Raw genomic sequence first — 10,148 nt, 5'->3', positions numbered from 1 at the left:
ACACACACACACACACACACACACACACACACACACGCACACACACACGGTGGGGGTGGCAGGGAAGGGGGTGGAGGGAAGCTTGAAGCTTAAGCTTTTTTCTTTTGCTTCAGGGCACATCCTCTATCTCTGGGAATCAAGGCTCTGGGAATCTACCTTGCAGTTAAATAATCAGAGTTTGTTATTCCCCAACGATGAAATTTGGGTTAAAACATAAACATTTGAATTATATATGCGTGTGTGTGTTTATTCGTTAACATTATTTATTATGTTAATGCAAAAACATAGCTCTCATTTCAAAGAAATCGAGAAAAAATTTATTCTGGAGCCAAATATGAGTGACCATGACCCGGGAACACAGAATCAGGTTACCACAAATACTGTGTTCCAACATGATAACAGTTTTACGAAGTTTTTAATTGTAACAAAACAAAGAAAGTCATAAATCAAGGCACTTTAAGAAATACATTGGTGGAAAAATGAGGTAGGTAGGTAGGTTAACAGCAAAGTGGGGAAATCTGTTGTAAGTCTCAGATATTATCTGATAATATTCTTAGCCTTTGAGTTGGTAGAAACTATTGGATAGATGTTAGGTGGAACACAGAATAGGGCAGTGAATGGCTATTGAGGGGCTAATGATAGGCTAAGACAGTGCTGGAGACATTGCTGAGTGGTTAAGGGCATGTGCTGCCCTTGCAGAAGACCTCAGGTTGGTGCCTAGCACCCATGTCAGGAGGCTCACAACTGCCTATAACTCCAGTTCTAGGGGCCCAATGCCTCCTGGCCTCCTCCCACACCTGTCTCAAGTACACAGACACATGCACATAATTAAAAACAAAAATAACTTGGGAGGTAGAGATAGGTGGATTTCTGTGAGATGGAGGCTAGCCTAGTCCACATAGTGAGTTCCAGGCCAGCTGGGGCTAGAGGAGACCTTGTCTCAAAAAGGCCAAAGTAAATAAATAAGTCAATCAATCAATCAATCAATCAATCAATCAATCAATCAATCCATCCTTAAAAAAGGGGCCAGGATAATCTGACACTAGACCTCAATATTCTGGCTCCCCAATCAGCCTTGTAATTTCTTTAACACAGATGAAGCTTTTTCCTAGGAATTTCAGTCAAAATGTTAGGCATTTGTTAAATGATGAAATTGAAGGGAGAAACTTTATACCTAAAGTAGTTTTTTTTTAGACAAGGTTGCTCACTATGTAGACCTGCCTGTCTTGGAACTCAATATAGACCAAGTTGACGCCAAACTCACAGAGATCTACTTCTACCTCTCAAGAGCTGGGATTAAATTAAATCTAAAAACTGATGTTAAAGGCCTGCCACTACACCTAGCTGAAAGTAGATTTTAAAAATTACAGAATTAATTTTTTTTTCTTCAAAAGAAGTTTACTGAGGGCCTAGGGATGTTGCTCAGTTGGTACAGTGCTTGTCTAGTATGCAGGCACAAATCCTGAGATTCTATCAACTGGGTGTGGTGGTACATATTTGTAATCCCAGGACCAGGGGGTAGAGGCAAGAAAATTAAGGACATTTAAGGTGGCCCACACCTTTAATCCCAGCACTTAGGAGGCAGAGGCAGGCAGATCTCTGTAAGATCAAAGCCAGCTGGGGCTATAGGGAGACCCAGCCTCAACAAAACAAAACAAAACAGAAATTTGAAGTCATTCTCAGATACTTTGGTCAGACACGTGGTGGACTACAGCCACATGGTGGAGAGGAGAGGGGAAGGGAGCTTTAGAAAAAAGTAAAGGAACCCAAAATGTTGGGGCTGCCCAAAGAATAAGGGAAAGCATTCCAAGAAAAGAGGTAGAAAAAAGAAAAGGAGACCGTCCTCTTTTCTGAAGAATTCAGAAAAGCAGGAAGACATGGAGAGCTACAAGTCTGTGGACCAGTCCCAAAGCACTGCCAACCCCCAGTTCAGATAAGGGAAACTGGCCTTGGAGGGACTGGACGCTTGCCTAAGCACATCTGACTGGTTAACAGGAGAGAGGGGCAGGCTAGGACTCAGGTGACACCTGCCGGAGCTGACAGAGGGGAGATGGTAGGGGGTGGGAGGGAGGAGCGGGCAGGAGGCAGCAGTGGAGAACAAGACAGAGCCAGTGATGGGTTCACCTCAGCTGCCTCTCTCCATCCCCCCTGTATCACTCAGCTCCATATTCCACAGACAGCACTGAAAGTAATTTGCTCCAAATAGATGGAGTCATCAGTAAGCCAGGGACCAGCGAGGCCCTGGGGAATTGCTTCAGAGCTGATGCTGTCCATCTCTGCTAGATGGCTCCTAGCTCCTGGAAAAAAACAACAAAAACCAAACCTCAAACAGCTATTCCCCTCTGAACCAGGCTGAAATCACAGAAGAGTAAAGTCCAGAGAATAGTCCATATCCTTTAATGTAAGGGCTCCAAACAAAATAATTTGTAGTCCACGTTTTGTTCCTATTCAAAATGAAAATGCTTTTCCTGAGATAGACCCCTCCCCTCCCCAGAAGGAAAGTGAAGAGACTCTGAGGGCTGAGCAGCCTTCCCAGCCTTTTCCTTTCCCTGTAGCAACTATAGCTTTACCACTCTCCAAAGAAGGCCTGGCCCCAGCAGACCTTGGTTAGCTTGTTTAGATTTCCAGACAGAGGGCTGGAGAAGAGGCTCGGAGAGAAGCCCAGAGGCCTTTTTGTTTGTCTTGCGGGGAGACCCAGGGAAATATTGGGAAGAATGGCGAAAGAAATACAAAATAAAATTCTTTTTTTTTTTTTTGGTCTTTTTGAGGCAAGGCCTCCCTGTAACCCCAGCTGGCCTGGAACCCACTATATAGACCAGGCTGACCTTGAACTCACAGAGATCTGCCTGCCTCTGCCTGCCTCTGCCTCCCGAGTACTGGGATTAAAGGCGTGTGCCACCATGCCCGGCCAAAATAAAATTCTTAAAAACATACATAGGACTTTGTTGGGGCTGGAGATGAAGAGTACTGGCTGTTCCTGCAGAGGACCCAAGTTTGGTTCCCAGTACCCACATGGCAGCTTAAGAAGGGTCCATAACTCCAGTTCCAGGGGAATCCAACACTTTCTCTTCTGACCTCTGAGGGCATTGCATTACATGGGTACACTTACATACTTGCAGGCAATACACATAAAATAAAAATAATAAACTATTAAACATACATAAGACTGTACAATTTGAGAAATACACTAAAATCATCTTTTTTTCAAATTATTTTTAATGATGTGGAATGGACTTTGTAAGAGTCTCAGGTTTTCATTCCTGTGAGAGCCATATTTGGGGGAGGGGACAGTTTTGTGATGGCCTCACTATGTAGATCAGGCTAGCCTCAAATTTACAGAGATCTGCCTGCCTCTGCCTCCTGAATGCTAGGCATGTACCACCACTCCTCACTGAGAGCCACATTTTGAAAATACATTTGCCAAATTTTTGCAGCTGGTCCCTGGATTTCTCTCATAGTTAAAAATACTATCTTGGAGCTGGGCTTGGTGGCACTCACCTTTAATCCCAGCCCTAGGAAGGCAGAGGCAGGTGGATCTCTGTGAGATCAAGGCCAGCCTGTTCCACATAGGGAGTTCCAGGCCAGCTGGGGCTACAGGGAGACCCTGTCTCAAAACCAAGAAAAAAAAAAAGCCTCCCCTCAACCTAAAACTACTGTTTGGAAAATTGGCAAATCCCATTTTGCTCTCGCCCTTCTCTGTCAGCCCCATTTCACCCAAACCTCTACTCATTCAATCACAGCCAGGCAAACACCCCCACTTCCAGCACAGACTTGTCCCAACCCACTTTCTTCACTGTGCTTCAGGCTCATTGCTATAAAATCAAGGGGGAAGAAAAGAGTCGTAATCGGCAAACCTGAGCCTCTTACAAAAAGTGGAAGCACTGTAGGATGTTATTAATTTTTTTAAGCAGAAGAAACAGCAGATTCAAAAATCAACCCACCACGCAGTTTCTCTAAGGATGTGCAGACCTTCCTTTCTACAAGAGTAATTCTCCACTGCTGTTGGCTCGTAGTGCAAAGCATTGCTTGAAAAAAATCTCTGCCATGATGAGCTAACAGAAGGCATTTTGACAGCTGTTGTTGACTTGTGATGGTACAGGCCCTGACAGGCCATCAGTTTGAGAACTGCAGTCAGCAGAGGAAGAAGGAGCACTATTGCTATGCTGAGAACAGGGGAAGCACCGTCCATTCCATTTAGGAGTGCACAGCATACAAGAGGCTTCCGTCCTTACCTGTACCTCTCCAGCAATATGAGGAATGAATAGAAAGGCATCCTTGGATGCCTGGTCTGCAAAGGCAAAGGTTCTAATTATGTAATATATTGTGTAAAAACATATGTCTCTGTGTGTATGTGTTGAGGGAATGGTACACACATGTACACTCAAGTAGGATTTGTTTGTTAAAAAATATAGGGGCTGAAGAGATGGCTCACCAGTTAAGAGCACTGACTGCTCTTGCAGAGGACCTGGGTTCGATTCCTAGCACCCACATGGCGGCTATGAACCGTTCTTAACTCCAGTTCCAGGGGACTATGAAGCCCTCTTCTGACCTCTGTGGCATTGCAGGACATGGGTGCACTCACATAATGCACGCAATATACTCATACACATAAAACAAAAATAAGTAAAATATTAAAAAATATATAATATATATATTGTATTTGAAACAGGGTCTCACTGTGTAGCCTGGAACTGTCTATGTAGACTAGTCTGGCCACACACTTAGTTACACCTGCCTCTGGCTTTCACCTGCTGGGATCAAAGGCACGTGCTCCCACACCAGCTAATTTATTTTTTTAAACAGTGCTGAGGACTGAACCCAAGACTTGTGTTTGCTAGGTAAAGTGTTCTACCACTGAGCTAAATTCCCGACCTCTGTTCTTAACTTAAAGGTATGAAAAGCACATGATTCAAAAATGTACAACATGGGCTAGGGATGTAACTCTGTTCATAGTGATTGCCTACCATGCACAAGGATATGGATTTGATCCCTAGCACTACATAAAATTGGGTGTAGTGGCACAAACTTTAATCCCAGCACTTCAGAGGTAGAGGAAGGAGGATCAGGAATGTAAGGCCAGCTTTGCAACATAGTGAGTTCCAGGCCAGTGAGACCCTGCCTCAAAAACAACAACAAAAGACTACAAAACCAAACAAAAACCAACCTTACAAAAAAATCCAATAAGAAAGTAAATGTATAACAGAAAAGAAGCAAAAATCATTGGCTTAATTTAGACAGATATGAAATAATTATTGTAAAAAGCTAATTATCGGGCCAGGTGTGGTGGTGCATGCCTTTAATCCCAGCACTTGGGAGGCAGAGGCGGGCGTATCTCTGTGAGTTCAAGACCAGCCTGGCCTACATAGTGAGTTCCAGGTCAGCTGGGGCTACAGGGAGACCCTGTCTCAAAAAGACCAAAAAAAAAAAAAAAAAAAAAAACTATTTTTCTTCCCCCTGTAAGGGAAGAAGAAAAATATTCTGCCTCTCTGTCTCTTTTATACATACTTAAGAATTGTGAAGCTAGGGAGGGAGAGACGGTTAAGAGTGCATACTGCTCTTGCAGAGGACCTGCCTTTGGTTACCAGCACCCACATCAGGTTGCTTGCAGTTGACTGTAACTCCAGCTATAGGGGGAGTCAAGGCTTCTGGCCTTCCTGGAGACCCACACTCACATGCACATACCCACCCCTCCTTCCCCACACACTTATACCACTTTTGGTCTATGGGGCTTTTCCAATTCTATATGTGCCAAAGGGCTCCAAAATGATCTTTATTATTTTTTATTGTTCTTTTTGTGGTTATGAGGAAACAGACAAAAACCACAAGAAACTATACAGTGATTGACCAAAATGTAAAACTCTGGCTTGTATGCTAGTCCGTTCAGGCTAACAACAAAATACTACAAACTACTCAGTTTTACTTACTTAGAAACAACAGATATTTTCTCACAGTTTTGGGAATTTGGTTAAGGTGCTGGCAGACTTGATCTGTTTTCTTGTTGTATCCTTCTTTATGTGGTAGGTCTGAGAAACATTATTTATCACTTATTTATTGGGGCACTAATTTCATTCATAAAGTAGTCACCCCTCAAATGCCCCCTCTCTAATACTATCTGGTTAGAATTTCAACCTATGGCCAGGTATGGTAGTGCACTCCTTTAGTCCTAGCACTTGGGAGGCTGAGGCAGATGGATCTCTGTGAGTTCAAGGCCAGCCTGGTCTACATAGCGAGTTCCAGGACAGCTGGGGCTACAGGGAGACCCTGTCTCAAAAAACCCAAGCCCCCCAAAACAAAAACAAACAAACAAAAAAACCCAAAAGAATTTCAATGTATGAGTTGGAGGGAGAGGATATAAATCTAAATATTCAGTTCTTCTGTGTGTGTGTGTTTGTGTATGTGTATGCATGTCTACAAGTGTGTGTATGTACATGTGTATGTGGAGACCAGAGGTGGACATCATGTGTCTTCTTTACTCATTCTCTACCTTGTTTTCTTCCAGTTTTTTTTTTTTAAAGATTTTTTTGTTCTTTTTTTTTTTTTGAAGTGTATTCTAAAATTTTTATTGAATTTTTGTGTATTTCATACGTAAAATCATCTTTATACCTCCTTCCCTCTTCCCCTTTGGCACCCTTCCATAGACCCCACCCCCACCCCCCACATTGGAGTTCATACATTCTGTCATTTGTATTAAGGCCTATTATGTAAAGTTAGTGTCTCAAAATGTCCCTCAGTGCAGGTTCATCCACTGGGGTTTAGTCAGCCTATCTAGAGTCTCTCTCTTCAAGAATATCTGCTTTTCTTCACCCAGCAGTAATCAGCTGCCAATAATTCTTTGATTAAGATTGGGGCTTGCTGTTCATTTCCACAGTTCTCTGCTGGGTTTTTGTCTGCCTAAGTTTGCATGGGTTTTGTGCTGACACCATTGCTGTAGGTTTGTATGAGAAGGGTCCCAGCCACCTGTAGGACCATTTCCATATGGTCATGCCCCTCCTCCCTGGCTCTTACAATCTTTTTGCCCCCTCTTCTGCAATGGTTCCTGAGCCCTAGGCGGGTGGGCCTCAATATAGGAGACCTGTCCAAGGACCTACACTCTGCCCACTCTTATTCTCTGCGTTTTGGCCATTTGTGGCCTTTTGTGTTCCTGGTCCTCTGTTGCATGAGGGAGTTTCATTGATGAGAATTGAAAGATACATTAGTCTTCATCTCTTTTTCTATGTTCCGTGAGTCTTAGGTGTAGAGGTTATATCTTAAATGTGCTACTTAGGCTTGGGCAATTCACAGAGAATCTCTGTGTGACCAGTGGTGTAACCCTGTAATAATCTCTGTCTGTTGTAAAAGAAACTTCTTTGATGGGTGGTGACTGGGATTCTTGTCTATAAATTTAAGGATCCATATTTTGCACATAGTAAATTACATTTGTCTAGGGAATGTGAGAGCCTTGGGTTTTTTCTAAGATCTATGATCTCTCCAGCTATGTGTATTTGTCTAGGTTTACAGTACCAGACAGGAGTTTCCTCCCATTGAGTACACTTTAAGTTCAATTAGGTAGCTGTTGATTATCCCCAAGATAAAAGTGCCAGTACTGTACCAATGTTGTTTGCTGTGCTGGTCATTGATGTGGTTTTAGGCCTTGAAGATGGGGTTGGACCATCAATTGATGTTCTTCCTTACCAGCTTGCATAGTGTTCTCCAAAGCTCTGAGAGCTAACCTTCGGGGGAGGTGGCTTCTAGATCAGTTCCAGCTCCATTGCTCCAAATCTGTCCAAAGTAGGTCCTGTCTTCAGCAATAGGGTCTTACAATCAAGTTCTTGGAGGCAATCAAGGATTGTGGCAATAGCCTGTGTAATTTTGGGAGTCTCTTGGACTACCATGGCCAACAACTCAAAGGAAGGTTTCTCCTGTCTGGCACTGTTTCTTGTTATGTAGTCTTCAGCTATACTCACAGACTCATGTAGGGATATTGTATGTGTAATTTTTCAGTAGGTTTTTGGGCTAATAGGATTCCCTCTGTTTTTTTTATACTAGCTAGGCACTATTTATGTCTCCTCTTTCCCTCCGTCTTATTCTCCCTCCCTACCCTTTCCATTTAAAGTGTCCCCATTTTCTCCATTTCTCCCTTTATAATTTTTGTATGCTATGATCCCACTTCTTTTGAGCTCCTTTTTTGTCTTTTGAGACAGGGTCTCCCTGTAGCCCCAGCTGGCCTGGATTCCCTCTGGAGACCAGGCTGGCCTCGAACTCACATAAATCTGCCTGTCTCTGCTGGGATTAAAGACCTGCGCCACCATGCCTGGCTTTAATATTTATTTTTATGTGTATGAGTGTTTTGCCCACACATATGTATGTGTGTGCCATGTATGTGTGTGCCACACTGTGCCTGGTGCCCTAGGGTTTTGGGTCTCTGGAGTTATAAATGGCTGTGAGCTGCCATGTTGTTGCTGGGAACTGAACCTGGCTCCTCTGCAAGAGTATCCAGTGCTCTTATCCCCTGAGCCATCTCTCCAGCCCTCAACCATATTTTTTGAGGCAGGGTCTTTCACTGAACCTGGAGCTCACTATTCAGTTAGACTGACTCTTATTATAGCTAGCTCCTTTATAAACCTGGGTGAGACCAGTACAAAAGGACCTTGAATCAGCAAATTGGAAGAGTGAAGTTTGAAAAGCAACCATAGGCTAAGAATGGATAGTTCAGCCAGCCAGGGGGTGGTGATGCTGCAGGATGCAAGGTTCACGAAGTCCAAAGTTGGAGCAATGGAAGGCAGCTGTGGCAGAAGGGTCCGGATGTGACCCTGCATTAGGAACAAAGCACTTTCTCTTTTCCCTTACTCTGCTCTGCCAGGCTTGGGTGCTGCCTACCCCAGGGCCCAGCATGCGTTTGGAGTCTGAAGGAGAGAGCACTATGCTTTTGGGTCACATAGATAATAGGAGTTAACTTTTTGCCAGATCTTCCTCTCTGTTAAGCAGTTTGTTAAGTCTGGATTTATAGGTAACTAACCCTGTACAATGGTATTAGTTAATGAGTGGCTGCTGTTTTTTCCAAGCTGTCAGGCAGTTTTAAACTAATTTCATTCAAAACAATGGTACTTAACTCTGCGTGTACATTAGACTCTTTTGAGAGAATTTAGAAAACACACTAGTGCCAGTGCCCTATACCAATTAAATTCTTCAACTGGTTTGAGGTCTAAGTATTGGTTTAAAGAACTTCCCAGGTGATTCTAGTAGGTAGCCAGGGTTGGAACTACGGATTTAAAACATCTGGAAAAATTTTAATCAACAACAATTCTTGTTATTACTATTATGATTATCGTTTTTTAATTTTTTAATTTTATGAGTGTATTGCCTGTATGATTATCGTTTTTGAGACATGGGCTCATGTAGCCGAGGCTGGCCTTGAACTTCTGATCCTTGTTTCCACTTCCTAAGTCTTGGGGTTATGGCATGCAATCATGCCTGGCTTAATCAACTACTTTAAACAGGAGACGGGACTTGAACTGGAAGCCTTATTCCCCCCAATTCCTTCTGATCAAGATAACCACTAGGCCATTTTACAATTGTTGAGCCACATCCCTTCCACCTCATGAAGTGACTCCCTGTAGGAACACTTCTCAGACGCGTCCTGTTCAATTCTGGACGTGGCTTTTCCTCCTCACTAGCTCTCAGCGGCTAACACGTGTATTTTTTGTTGTTACATGCATGTGCATCATTAAATGCTTGTGGGTGTCAATTGCGAGCTTGGAGTCAGGGAGTAGGCCGGGCTTTTCTAGGGACTGAAATAGGAATGAATAACCTGCTGGCCTGGGAAGGGAGGACCCAGGAAGGGGGCAGTGCAGAGGAGGGCGACGCTAGTCTAACCCAACTCAGCCAGGCTCACATGGTGGCCGCCGGCGGGAAGGCGGCCCGGCCGGGAAGAGCCTGTGGAAGAGGCGGAGGAACCGAAACCGGAGGCTGGGAGCGTGCGTGAAGGAAAAGGCCGGAGGGCCAGGACTGAAGGAGAAGGCGGTGCGGAGAGGCAGGGCGCGCAGAGGAGGGGGCGGAGCCGGTGGGGGGGGCCTCGGGGACTGGACCATGGGCGGGGCCTAGGGAAGCCCGGGACGAGCTCTAGGAGGTGGTGGCGCCCTGGAGGGGGCGGAGCCTAGGGGAAGCCGGGA

General features: G+C 44.3%; 1 pseudogene; it reads right to left on the bottom strand.

The window, feature by feature from the left end:
* The window catches only part of LOC108490534, a 25,863-nt pseudogene extending 15,796 nt beyond the window's left edge, over window positions 1–10,067 (bottom strand).
* Between the last annotated feature and the right edge of the window lie 81 nt (window positions 10,068–10,148).

Source organism: Nannospalax galili, unplaced genomic scaffold, assembly GCF_000622305.1.
Source record: "Nannospalax galili isolate Female #2095 unplaced genomic scaffold, S.galili_v1.0 scaffold31, whole genome shotgun sequence".
Lineage (NCBI taxonomy): Eukaryota > Metazoa > Chordata > Mammalia > Rodentia > Spalacidae > Nannospalax > Nannospalax galili.
This window is presented reverse-complemented; position numbering and strand designations above follow the sequence as displayed.